Here is a 13106-nt window from a genome sequence, read left to right as displayed (position 1 = left end):
ATCATCATCATCAGACAACCTGCACCCCTATATTACTGAGTGTGCGCTGCTCTGTCCTGAACATGACATCAGATTAATGGTGCAGATCATAATCCTTTTATGTGAGGGTCTATCTAATAGTTTTTTTCGGTGTATTGCATTTGATGGTTGTTTGTATGTCACATGGGGTGTAGCGTCTGGATTCTGTGCTGCCATAATTTGGTGAATGATAAGCTGTTATCTTCTACACCCGTTCAGGGATTCCTCCGGTCTGTATTTGCTGATAAGTGTCAGGGTTTTCCCTCTACTAACGGTTTCTGAAAGCAAAATATAAAACCTCGCTGAGGCCGAGTCGCACTGGGGACCGGAGGGAGCTGAAGTGTCCTCTAATTTTTTACAGCCCATCCTGGACCATGGAAATTCCTCTGCCCTCCTTTTTGCTGGATTCCACCCAAAACAAAAAGCTAAAAATTTGGATTTAGTTAAAGCCATATTTCTTCAAAATTCAAGGAATTTCATTTGCCTGGAATTGATTTGCTTGTCATTAGTGATGATCGGACTTACAGATAACTAGGATCAGCTGATCCCAGTGATCAGGTTTCTAAAATCCAGTTCGGGGCCAGATTGAGACTAAGGGCCAATTTGAGCCAGAAACGTGTTACCTGTACCTGTCTTGTATCAGTTTATATTTTTTATCCAACTACCTTCTTGTTTTTATTCCTTTTTTCATTGAATAAAATTTTATTTTTTTTTAAGGATGTGCTAGTACTATGTCTACTTTTGGATTGTAGGTTGCTGTTCTTAGCCTGGGGGGTCCCAATAACCATGGGACTCCCAAGGCTGAGAATGCCAGCCGCCAGCTGTTGGGCTTTATAATGGCTGGGTGTATCAAACTTGTGTGTGGGGGGGAACGCACGCCAGTTTTTCTAATTATTTATTTAAATAATTAAAAAAAATAAATAAATAATTATTATTTTGATGCACGGCCATGTAGCTGTAGACTTTACCTGTACTGGGTATCACAATATAGGGAGACCCTAAACCAATTGTTTTATTTATTTATTTTTATACCACGATACTGACCCGCAGACAGTTGCACTGTGTCCAGACTGTGGTTTTTCTGTTTATCCTTTTTGGGCTTTTTTGCCCTTTTCCAAAATGGCGTCCCCTGCTTCATTCTTCTCCATGTGTTCAGTGTCCTCTTAGGCTACTTTCACACATCAGTTTTCTGCATTCAGGCACAATCCTTTTTTTTCCTGATCCAAAGGATCCGGCAAAAAAATGTAAAACCGTATCCACCGGATCCGGTTTTTAACGGATCCGTTATGCCGGATGCGTACAAAACCGGATGCGGTGGATACGGTTTGCATCCGTTTTTGCATCCGGTTTGTCCGTTTTTTTGAAGGATCAGCTTTTTTAATTAATTTGGTGCATGCGCAGTTTACAAAAACGGATCCGGTAGCCGCATCCATTTTTTACCGCATTGCTCCGGATCCGGCGTCCATAGGCTTTCATTGTAAAACACGCCGTATCGCGCCAGATCCGGCGCGATGCGTTTTTTTTGCCGGACAAAAAAACGTTGCAAGACACGTTGCCGCCGGCCGCCGCTTTGATTAATTTTGCCGCATCCGGAAAAAAACGGATGCAACGCAAAGCCATCAGGTACAATCCGGTAACAATGCAAATCTATGGGGATAAAACGGATGCGGTACCGGATCCGTTTAACCCGTTTTTTTCCGGATTGTACGTGATGGAAAAAAACTGATGTGTGAAAGTAGCCTTACTTTTATAACCCCAATCCAGCCTCTAGTCCTCTGCTTGAGTATTCTGCCTGGTTTCCTACTCCTAGTGGCATCTCAAGTTACTCCAGAAAATCCTGTGTGAAACTCCTGTTGCTGCTCTTCAGAGGTTCTAGCACCTTCTGCTCATCTGCTGCCTCCAGCTGCTGATGCCTAGCCCCTGCTGCGGCTCTTGCCTGACCTGCCTTGATGACATGTAGCTGGCTTACTTCATTAATTACTCTTTTGCTTCCACCATTGAATTGATGCTGTAGCAGAGTACGGGACTGTTCTGGACACTAGAGACTGCTCTGCATTTGTTTTCTGAACATTGTATACTGCTCTGCATCTTGCTTCGGACTTTCAGAGACTTCCTTATGGAGCTTCAAAGACTGCATTGCTAAATCACATTATCCTGTGAGGTTTTCAAGAGACTTTCCTTAAAGACTTAATTTGATATTTTCCCTGTGTGTTTATGGACTTGATTGTTTTTCCTCTGCACTTGTTTGCTAATCACCGTGTGTTACAATACAAATCACTATTGCACCCCAATGGAAGACAGATAGAAATCTCCAGAACAGCTTCATCCAGTGTTGGTGGTCTACAACGCCTGTTCCCGATTCTTCACCCTACGTCATGAGATACTGTGATTCTTGTTTGGCCATTGTGTTGCCACCGTGCTAACCGCTGAGCCCACCGTGCTAACCGCTGAGCCTACCGTTGTAACCGCTGAGCCTACCATGGTAACCGCTGAGCCTACCGTGCTAACCGCCGAGCCCACCGTGCTAACTGCTGAGCCCACCATGCTAACCGCTGAGCCCACCATGCTAACCGCTGAGCCCACCATGCTAACCGCTGAGCAGCACAGACACAGCTACTACCAGGAGCATCATTATACGAAGCAGCACTTCCCGGCCGATGTCTTCTCCCACCGTGATCATTATGTCACCGCATCTTAGGCCAGTTTAACATCACATTTTTTAAGCACTGTAAAAAAAAAAGAAAATCACATACAGTGGAACCTTGGATTACGAGCATAATTGGTTCCGAGAGTGTGCTCTTAAACCAAGTTACTCTTATATCAAAGCAAATTTTCCCATAGGAAATAATTGAAACAGACAATTTGTTCTACAACCCAAAAATATTTACTGTATTTATACAAACTTATTACAGTAATACAAAATAATGTGCTGTATTCATATAAAATGATTACCGTCACTAATACAAAATACTGTACAGTAAAAAAAAAATAAACCATTAAACTGCACATCAGCTTACAATAGCATTGTTGGTGTGCGGGAGGTGCACTATAGAGAGAAAAAATGATGTATAAATATGACAATCTTTATTCTAGTACAATACACAATAAACACCCCCCAAATCTATTCTCCCAAAATAAGGGCAGAACTAAGCCAAATATGGGGTAGGAAAACTGCACAGACAATTAGATTACAGTACAAGCGATGTACTGTACTGGTTAGCAGAAGGTACAATACTGTATCCACAAATGCAATTTGATAGACATGCTATATAGTATATACTGTACTGTACAATGGTATACAGTATATAGTACATATGCACAGAAAGTTACCTCCAGAGCGGGTCAGAGCGCGGTGAAAGGACGGATCCGGACATGTGCTCGGTGAGTGTTTGCTCTTATTGCAAATCATTGCTCTTAAACCAAGTTACACATTTTTAGAAAGCTTTGCTTGTCTTGCAGAACGCTCTCAAACCAAGTTACTCTTAATCCAAGGTTCCACTGTATTTAAAAGGATAAAAAAAATCTTGTATTTACATAAAATATAATCTACATAAACCTGAGTCACATTGATATGTGATTTGATCTCTTTTTACACGATGCAGATGAAGCAGTCGGCTTCGCTCTTTATCTTTCAAAAATTCAGATGAAGACAATGATTGTTTTTTATACATGACCACTGAGGAAGGATTCTCCGGTCGTAATGGTTTTACTATACCCCCCAGACTTCACCTAATAAATAACACACCGACTGCATGCAACTTGGTTAAACAAATTGGCCACAGCAGCCTTTATTACCTATTATTAATATTCTAACACAAGGGGGCGCCGTCCAATGGGCGACCCCAAACAAATAATAGGTAACACATAAATAATAACTGTACATGTAACCCTATGTAGGCCCGGTCCAGAAACCACTTCCTACACCAATATCCCTGGCCGCAACACTCCGACCCAGAGATGAGGTATTAATCACTCCATGGATAAATACCCCCCAAACTTTGCAGAACCCCGTGCCTGCAATTTACCAGAACCCAGAGACACCATACCAAGACAGTGCCTCTCAGTCCAGCCACCAATCCCTTACAACCGCCTCTGGACCAGACCAACCCCCACCACAGGACAGGACACGTGACACCTTACGTGGCCTGGACCCGCCACACACCCAAGGCTTGCTCCACACCATCACGCAAACCCAGGGCCCATAGATCAGAACCAATCTCATTAAGGTGAACCCCATCACTTCTCCTAAACTGCCATTTTGGAGACTCCAGTTCCACGTGGCGCACCACAATACCGCCGTTTCTCCGCACGAAATGTGCAACCACCCTGTTCACTTGAGCCCGGGCGCGATTAAGCTTCTCAACTGACCGCGCCCCCCTCCACATCAATCTGGCCACAATATCCGACCATACCACTATAAAACCCGGATACCTGGTCCATAAGCGCAACAGATCCATCTTGATGTCCCTGATCAAATCACGTGATGCCCGCGCGCCCAAGTCATTCCCCCCACATGCAAATCCAACACGTTCGGAGGTCTATCCACCCTGCAATAATATTCAAACTCCGGCACGACCCTGCTCCATTCCATGCCCCGTACACCGATCCACTTGACCGACGCCAGCGATCTGTCCACACCCAATTGCCGACCATTCGGGCGATCGTCGGCCCGACGGGCCCCCCAGAACACGAAGGAGTGCCCCAGAATCCATATCAGGCAGATTCCTACAACAAAAGAAACAACTTTAATAAACAAACCCCACCAATTCCAGCTTGCAGCAAGGAACCCCGACAATGCCAAAACCAACAAACTCTATAAAGTCCTCACTGGGACAACAACTGTGGGCGCACATAACCCCGAAAACGAGAAGACTCCCACTGACCAATTCGTCTCACCATGTCATCACCCAGGCCCCAACGCGAAGCCTCCGTAGCCGCCCCGATCCTGCAGGAATGAGACCCGTAATCTCCCGGGCACTCCCCCGCCCAGCGCAAACAACTCCTCAGCACTGCCACAAACTGGTAACGGGACAACCAAGTCCCGTCCACATGCCGTAACAGCGGGCCCGGAAGACCGCCCTGCAAGCCGCAAAACTTCCTCACCATCTGCACCGGGCACAACTCCTTCCCTTGCACCGCGTACAGCACCACCAACTTGCCTCGACCCATCTGGTCCGTTTTGGACCACCGAAGCCGACACTCCACTCTCCGTCCCACCACTGCCACATCCTCGGACAGCAAACCACCCCCCCTAAACCTGGAAGAGCTCACCAACTCTCCGACCCGAAAGGCCCCAAAAAAGGCTAACACAAAAGCCGTTTCAAAAAGCACCCTCTCATAAACTGAGACACAAATTTCCCGCAAACCGTCCACCAATCGCCGTAACAAAACCAAAGAAATGGGCCGCCTAGTGTCCCGCTCCTTCACCCCTTTACGAAAACCTTTCAAGGCCTGCCGCACCCGAAAATCCCGTGACACGTCACGCTCACCCCTAACCTTCAACCAAAAGGCCACAGCCGCCACCCTAAGCGTCACTGTTGATGCTGACTTCCCAGCCCTAAAATCCTCGCTCACCAATGCCAGTAGCGCCAACAAGTAATCTGCTCGCCCGTCACCGAACATCGCTCCCAGCACCTCCTGCCACTCAACCCACACTTTAGCATAACGGCACCAAGTCACCTCGGTCACCGAATTCCTAATTAAACCCGCAATCAATGCCTCACCAGGCTCCACAAGTCCTCTGGACACACTGCTCCGATCTCGTCCGCCCCCGGCATTAACTCCCGAAACCTGTGGAACTGAAAACGAGATAAAGCGTCAGCCACCCCGTTATCAACCCCTGGCACATGTTTTGCAACCACATGAATGTTCCACAGTAAACACTTGAGCACCAAATGCCGCAGATAAGCCACTACCGGTCCGGACTTTGCTGACAAGCTGTTTATCGCATGCACAACCGCCTGATTATCGCAGTGAAAGCACACTTTACGTCCCGAAAATTGCGACCCCCACAACTCCACCGCCACCACGATCGGAAATAACTCCAGCAGGGCCAGATTCCGTACCAGACCACCCTGCCGCCATTCCTCAGGCCACGTCCCAACGCACCAACGTCCCTGAAAAATGGCACCAAAACCCGCCGATCCGGCCGCGTCCTTATACAGTTCCAGCGCACCATTGGGCATCACCTTCTTCAACCACAAAGCTCGGCCGTTAAAACGCTGCAAGAAAACATCCCAAACCAACAAATCCTCCTTGATCTCCCGCGTGACCCGCACAAAGTGCGCCGGGGACCGTACGCCTGCCTTAGCTGCAGCCAACCTCCTGGCGAACACCCGCCCCATTGGCATAATCCTGCACGTAAAGTTCAACTTCCCGAGCAAAGACTGTACCACCTTCAGCCGCACTTTCCGTGCTGCTAGCAATGCTGCTACCACGCACCACAAATCTGCAATCTTCCCCTCCGGCAGCCGGTATTCCCTTGCCAAAGAGTCGATCTCAATCCCCAGGAACCGCATAACCGGCGCCGGCCCCTCCGTTTTCTCCTGCGCCAAAGTGATCCCAAAGCTATCCGCCACTCTCTGTAAGGTGAACAACAAGCCAGCGCAAACCATGGATCCCGCCGGACCGACACAAAGAAAATCATCTAAATAGTGGATAATGGAGGACAAGCCAGACACGTCCCGTACCACCCACTCAACAAAGGAACTAAACGCCTCAAAATACGAACAAGAAATTGAACAGCCCATAGGCAAACAACGATCAACATAAAACTTACCACCCCACCAGCAACCCAGAAGGTGCTGGCTCTCCGAATGCACCGGCAGCAAACGAAACGCCGATTCTACATCCACCTTTGCCATCAAAGTACCGCGTCCCGCCGCCCGCACCAAGTCCAGCGCTTTGTCAAACGAGACATAGTACACTGCCGACAATTCCGGCGCAATGCCATCATTCACAGACGACCCCTCCGGAAATGAGAGATGATTAATGAGCCGAAATTTATTCGGCTCCTTCTTTGGCACCACCCCCAGCGGGGACACCACCAGATTACTGCACTGCGGGCTTTCAAATGGACCCCACATACTGCCCAGCTCAACCTCTTTCCCCAACTTCTCACCCACAACCATAGGGTGCTCCCTTGCCGACCGTAAATTACGACAAACCGGAGGCAATGCCTCAACCACCGACGGAATCTGAAAACCGTACAAAAAAACAAACCGCAAAAGCGACGCCGCTGCCTCGTCCGGATACCTATTTAAAAACGGCGCCATCGCCTCTATTTTCACTGGCATCCTCCCTTTTACCAGACCCGTCCCCGGCCTTGCCTTTCCCTTTTTTAAAACATTTGGACAAACTGTGTGCCCCCCGCAACCGGAGCACTCATGCTTGAACCTGCATGCTGCACCAAATTTGCACTGGTCTTCGTTAAATTGCCAGCACAATCCCTTTTTCTGGGTACCCGAGGGCCTGGCTCCCGTTCCCCCGGCACTGCCATGAAAGGGCTGGCTCGGGGCCGCCATTAAACGCATCAATAAGGAAATGTCCTTATGGTCCCACCGCATGCCGGGCCGCAACGCCTTCCTCTGCCTAAACTGCTCATCATACCGCAGCTATGCCAAGCCCCCGTATGTGCGATACGCCTCCCCGATTGCATACAGATAGCCAAACAGAGCCGAGCAGTGCTCCGGCTCCTTTTCCCCTATTACGCTGGCCAAAATTGCGAACGCCTGCAGCCAATTGGAAAAGGAGCGAGGAGCCTATAACGGCATTTTTCTTCCTCTTCCTTTTCCTTCTTGGAGTCGCTCGGCTTCACCCTCTCCAGATTAAATTTTTCCAGGGGCAGCAGGAAAATATCTCCACATACTCCCCTTTCCAAATCTTTTCCCTCACCTCTTTCTTGAGGTGAGCCCCTAGCGGTCCCTCAAAGCACACGTACACCTCGCTCTTAAGCCAGCTTTACACCTTACAATTAGGTGTGCGATCTCGTATGCGATGTGACACGCCCAGGTCGCATATGCGATTTAATGAGATCGCACGTAGGTCGTTCATTTGCTGTCACACGAGCGTTAGTAGTCTATGTTAAATTGATCAATTTTGTGTGCGATCCCTTAGATCAGTGATGGCGAACCTATGGCACGCATGCCAGACTGGGCACGCAGAGCCCTTTTTGCTGGCACGCGCGCTGTCGCCACACTGCACCACTTTACACTATCGGTGTGGTCGCGCCGATAGTGTAAATTGGTGTTTAGCAGAGGACATCTCTGCTCCTTCTGACACGCCTCCTCTCCTGGGCCGCAGGCCTGTTGCCTAGGAGACGGAGTGGCGTCAGTAGGCGGTGCCGGTGTCTTGTGGCCGCGCGGGAAGTGAACTGAGGACGCAGCGATGGTGCGGGTGTTGCAAGGTGAGTTTTTATTTTTAAGCTGTGTGCAGCTGTGCCAAGGTGTGGGGGACAGAGCCAGCACGGGGGGAACATGGAGCGCACGGGGCAAACATGGGGAGCACGGGGACAGAGCCAGCACGGGGCAAACATGGGGAGCACGGGGACAGAGCCAGCACGGGGGGGAACATGGAGCGCACGGGGCAAACATTGGGAGCACGGGGACAGAGCCAGCACGGGGGGAACATGGAGCGCACGGGGCAAACATTGGGAGCACGGGGACAGAGCCAGCATGGGGGGAACATGGAGCATACGGGGCAAACATTGGGAGCACGGGGACAGAGCCAGCACGGGGGGAACATGGAGCGCACGGGGCAAACATGGGGAGCACGGGGACAGAGCAAGCACGGGGGGAACATGGAGCGCACGGGGGACACATGGGGAGCACGGGGGACAGAGCCAGCACGGGGCAAACATGGAGTGCACGGGGGACACATGGGGAGCACTGGGGACAGAGCCAGCACGGGGGGAATGTGGAGCGCACGGGGGACACATGGGGAGCACTGGGGACAGAGCCAGCACGGGGGCAAACAGAGCACGGGGCATACATGGCTGGATGGGGTACATTTAGCAGGATGGGGGGAAATATGCCAGGATGGGGGTACATGAACATGCCAGGATGAGGACAAATGCCAGGATGGGGAACATTTAGCAGGAGGGGTGACATTTATCAGGATTGGGTACATTTACCAGGAAAGGGGACATTTACCAGGATAAGGCCACATGCCTGGATGAGGTACATTTACCAGGATGGGGTCATTTAACAGCATGGGGGAACATGCCAGGATGGGATACATTTACAATGATGGCGTACATTTACCAGGATGGGGTACATTTACCAGAGTGGAGGACATTTACTAGGAATGGAGGACATTTACCAGAGTGGAGGACATTTACCAGGATGGGGCCATGATGGGGACAAATATACCAGAATGTAGGAAATATATATATCAGGATGGGGGAGATGTTTACCAGGAAGTGGGACAGAACTACACAATGAAGGGGGAGGGGAGCAACTTGTACGTCTTTATGGGATTTCAGGATGTTCAGACTTTGAAATGTAGATGTGGATTACAGTGTGACATCTGATTGCATTCCAGGCTAAAATCTCTAATATGCAATTTTTTCCAGAAAGATCAATCCAACTGCTGTGTCTGGAAAGGGCAGGGGCTCAGCTTTAATGTGTGGTAAGCATGAGCGTGATGCCCCCTGCTGAAGAGAAGAGAAGACTGCAAAGGTAAGGTTACAATCAATTATTTACATAATAGGATTGGTTGGCACTTCGGAAAAAAAAATGGGTTTAGGGCTAGAGTTTGGGCACTCGGCCTGTAAAAGGTTCGTCATGACTGCCTTAGATCATGTGTTCTGTGACGTATGCATTGGGCACCCTTTTTTTTTATTTATTTATTGACTTGCCAAGCGTGTGTAATGTGTATGGATGCGTTTTTACTATGTCATCTGCCATTCAGCTCTGCTACATGGCCGCTAACAGCAGACACAGACAGCCATGTAGCAGAGCTGAATGGCAGATGACAGCAGACACAGAAAGAGCCGCACGATCAGAATGAACTCGGGTTAACTTCACCCGACTTCATTGTCATACTGCGGCTCTGTCTGTGTCGCGTCCTGATTAGCGGTCACCCGTGAAGGACTCACCGGTGACCGCTAATCCCCTGAGTGACTGAATTGAGCAGCCCTCTCTCATATACTCACTGATCCCCGATCACCGGCGTGGCGCTGCACGGCATTCACACTGCTCCAGCGGCTTTTCCTCTTTTGAAAAAGCCGGCCGCTCATTAAACAATCTCGTATTCCCTGCTTTCCCCGCCCACCGGCACCTATGATTGGTTGCAGTGAGACACGCCCCCACGCTGAGTGACAGGTGTCTCACTGCACCCAATCACGAAGAAGCAAAACTGTGGAAAAAAGAAGCGCAATAGGGTCTTACCCGAGTAAAACACGGGGTGATAAGAGTAATATACACTCACCGAATCGAGTTGTGAAAGTCACAACTACTATGCGTGCATGAAATCCAGGTCAACGGCAGCAGCACCCAGGATGGCTGATAACGGAGAGTAATAGAGTAGGGCTTTCAAAGCCGCGCCAATGACCGCTATGACCGATTGTAAGATTAATGTTACTTTTTATTACATATTCAGGTCAACGCGTTTCTGGAGTGTCTGCTCCCTTCCTCAGGACATACAGGAAAAAGTACATCAAATCTGCTGGAAAACACGAGGAATACAGGATCTATATACACTCCGTCACTGTGACGTCAAGAACCAGCCTCCTTTACAAAAAATCCGCGGGAAAGAACAACATATACAGATAATCATGACGTAGTACTATAAGATAGACAAGAAATGCAGGAACACACAAATGAACATATAACTGTAATGTGTCACAAAACATGGAGCGTCAATAAAATTGATTTTGAAATAAAAAAATGTGTCATTTATGTGTATGAGAAAAACAGGGGGGGGGGACCCTTTCACATTTTAAAATAAAATGGATATGGGTCAGTCTCGAACCCCTTTGGTTATTGCCTATTAAGTGAAGCAGAATCCCAGTGAAACATATACCTATGTCTCCACCAACAGTGTTGTGAAGTGCACATAGGAGATAGGTACCAAGGAAAGGATAAGATAAATCAGACACAGACGTAAGGAAAGATACGAATAAACACCGGTATTGCTAGTGTACTCCAAAAGCGTAAAAAACTAGCGTAGACGCCGGAGGCGAGGTGACTAAAGTTCAGAGCGTGGGAAAAAACGAAGTGCGCATGTCAGAGAATGAGATAAGGAGCTAGTGTGTTCCCCAAGGTGGCGCTCAGAGAAAAATACAGGAATCTGGTGAAAAACCTCATCACCCGTCAATTTGACAGGCGGAACATAAATTCAAAGTGCAATGTGCATTATATGTAATAATAAAACCAATAAAAACTGATAAGGGACGATAACATTATACAGATATATCCCTATGATGAAAGGTGTGACCTGATAATTAAAAAGAATAAAATACTCACATCCAAGAGTACATGTAAAAGGGTCATCCTGTAATAAGATAACAGGAATTCCCGAAATTTATCAGCAACCATATTACTATGATGTGTCATATGCAACATCATTAAATGGATTTTGACATAAAATTGTGTCTTTTATGTGTAAAAAAGGGGGGTGATGGGGGGGGGAGAAAGGGAGGGAAAGGTCCTTTTTATATATATAGTGTAGAAAGTTACAGTAGGTCAGTCTCGAACCTCTGTTCCAATAAGGTTACTACATATCAAGTGAAACAGACAACAGTGAAGTGCAAGCCTATGTCTCCACCGGAACGGTGTTGTGGAGTACACATGAAAAGTAGTAAAGAAAAGGGGTGAGAAAATTGTCTATATTATTGTACTACGTCATGATTATCTGTATATGTTGTTCTTTCCCGCGGATTTTTTGTAAAGGAGGCTGGTTCTTGACGTCACAGTGACGGAGTGTATATAGATCCTGTATTCCTCGTGTTTTCCAGCAGATTTGATGTACTTTTTCCTGTATGTCCTGAGGAAGGGAGCAGAGACTCCAGAAACGCGTTGACCTGAATATGTACATTAATCTTTACAATCGGTCATAGCGGTCATTGGCGCGGCTTTCAAAGCCCTACTCTATTACTCTCCGTTATCAGCCATCCTGGGTGCTGCTGCCGTTGACCTGGATTTCATGCACGCATAGTAGTTGTGACTTTCACAACTCGATTCGGTGAGTGTATATTACTCTTATCACCCCGTGTTTTACTCGGGTAAGACCCTATTGCGCTTCATTTTTCCACAGTTTTGCTTCTTCCTGTATTACTGGACCTGGCGTGACCAGTTCCTTCTCATCTCGTGGATACAGCAGCAGAGGGTCGTTTCTTCTGAAATATGGATTATTTTAACCACCGACTTACGTCCAGAGAAAAATTGATCCTACAAACAGTAGGTACACATGAGAATCATAATGTGGATTGGGATCTTGACTTGCCCAACATATATACTGAGGAAGATACAGTGACTTTGAGGAAATTATTTCTACGGTTGGAGGACCTACTTAAGGAGGAACTAAGGTTTGGGCTTGATGCCAGGTTCCTTTCTATTTATATGGAAGAAAAACTTTGCCCCAGGGGTTTAAGGGTCAAGCATGACTCTCCTTTTCCCGCGGACCCGATCTTTACGTCCGAGTGGGATGGTATTCTTAAGAACTGCATGCAGGCAATGTTACAATGCCTTTACAAAAAAAGAACCTTGATTGCTAATGAGGCTACAGTAAACATTAATGAACTCTATAAGGACCTTACCCGGTATGATCTCCATCCTGAATACAGAATCCTGAACTTTGATATATTAATACTAAGCTCACACAATTAGAACAGGATACCATATTCAGGAAATCAAAAAAACTTCAACGTGACAGGCAAGACATGATCACGACCAAACCGCTTAATTCCAACACTAAAGAAATAGATAAGGGAACCATGAATCACAGACCTAGATTGAATAGTCATCATAGAAACTTTTTTAATAGTAAATTTCACAATAAGAGATCCAATTCGTTCACTAAAAACAAATCCTTATCTCATGCCGATGAGAATAATTCTGTTAAAACCACAAAAACTGTCCATCAGGTGT

The sequence above is a fragment of the Anomaloglossus baeobatrachus genome, chromosome 9 (assembly GCF_048569485.1).
Source record: "Anomaloglossus baeobatrachus isolate aAnoBae1 chromosome 9, aAnoBae1.hap1, whole genome shotgun sequence".
In the NCBI taxonomy this organism is placed as follows: Eukaryota; Metazoa; Chordata; class Amphibia; order Anura; family Aromobatidae; genus Anomaloglossus; species Anomaloglossus baeobatrachus.
This window is presented reverse-complemented; position numbering follows the sequence as displayed.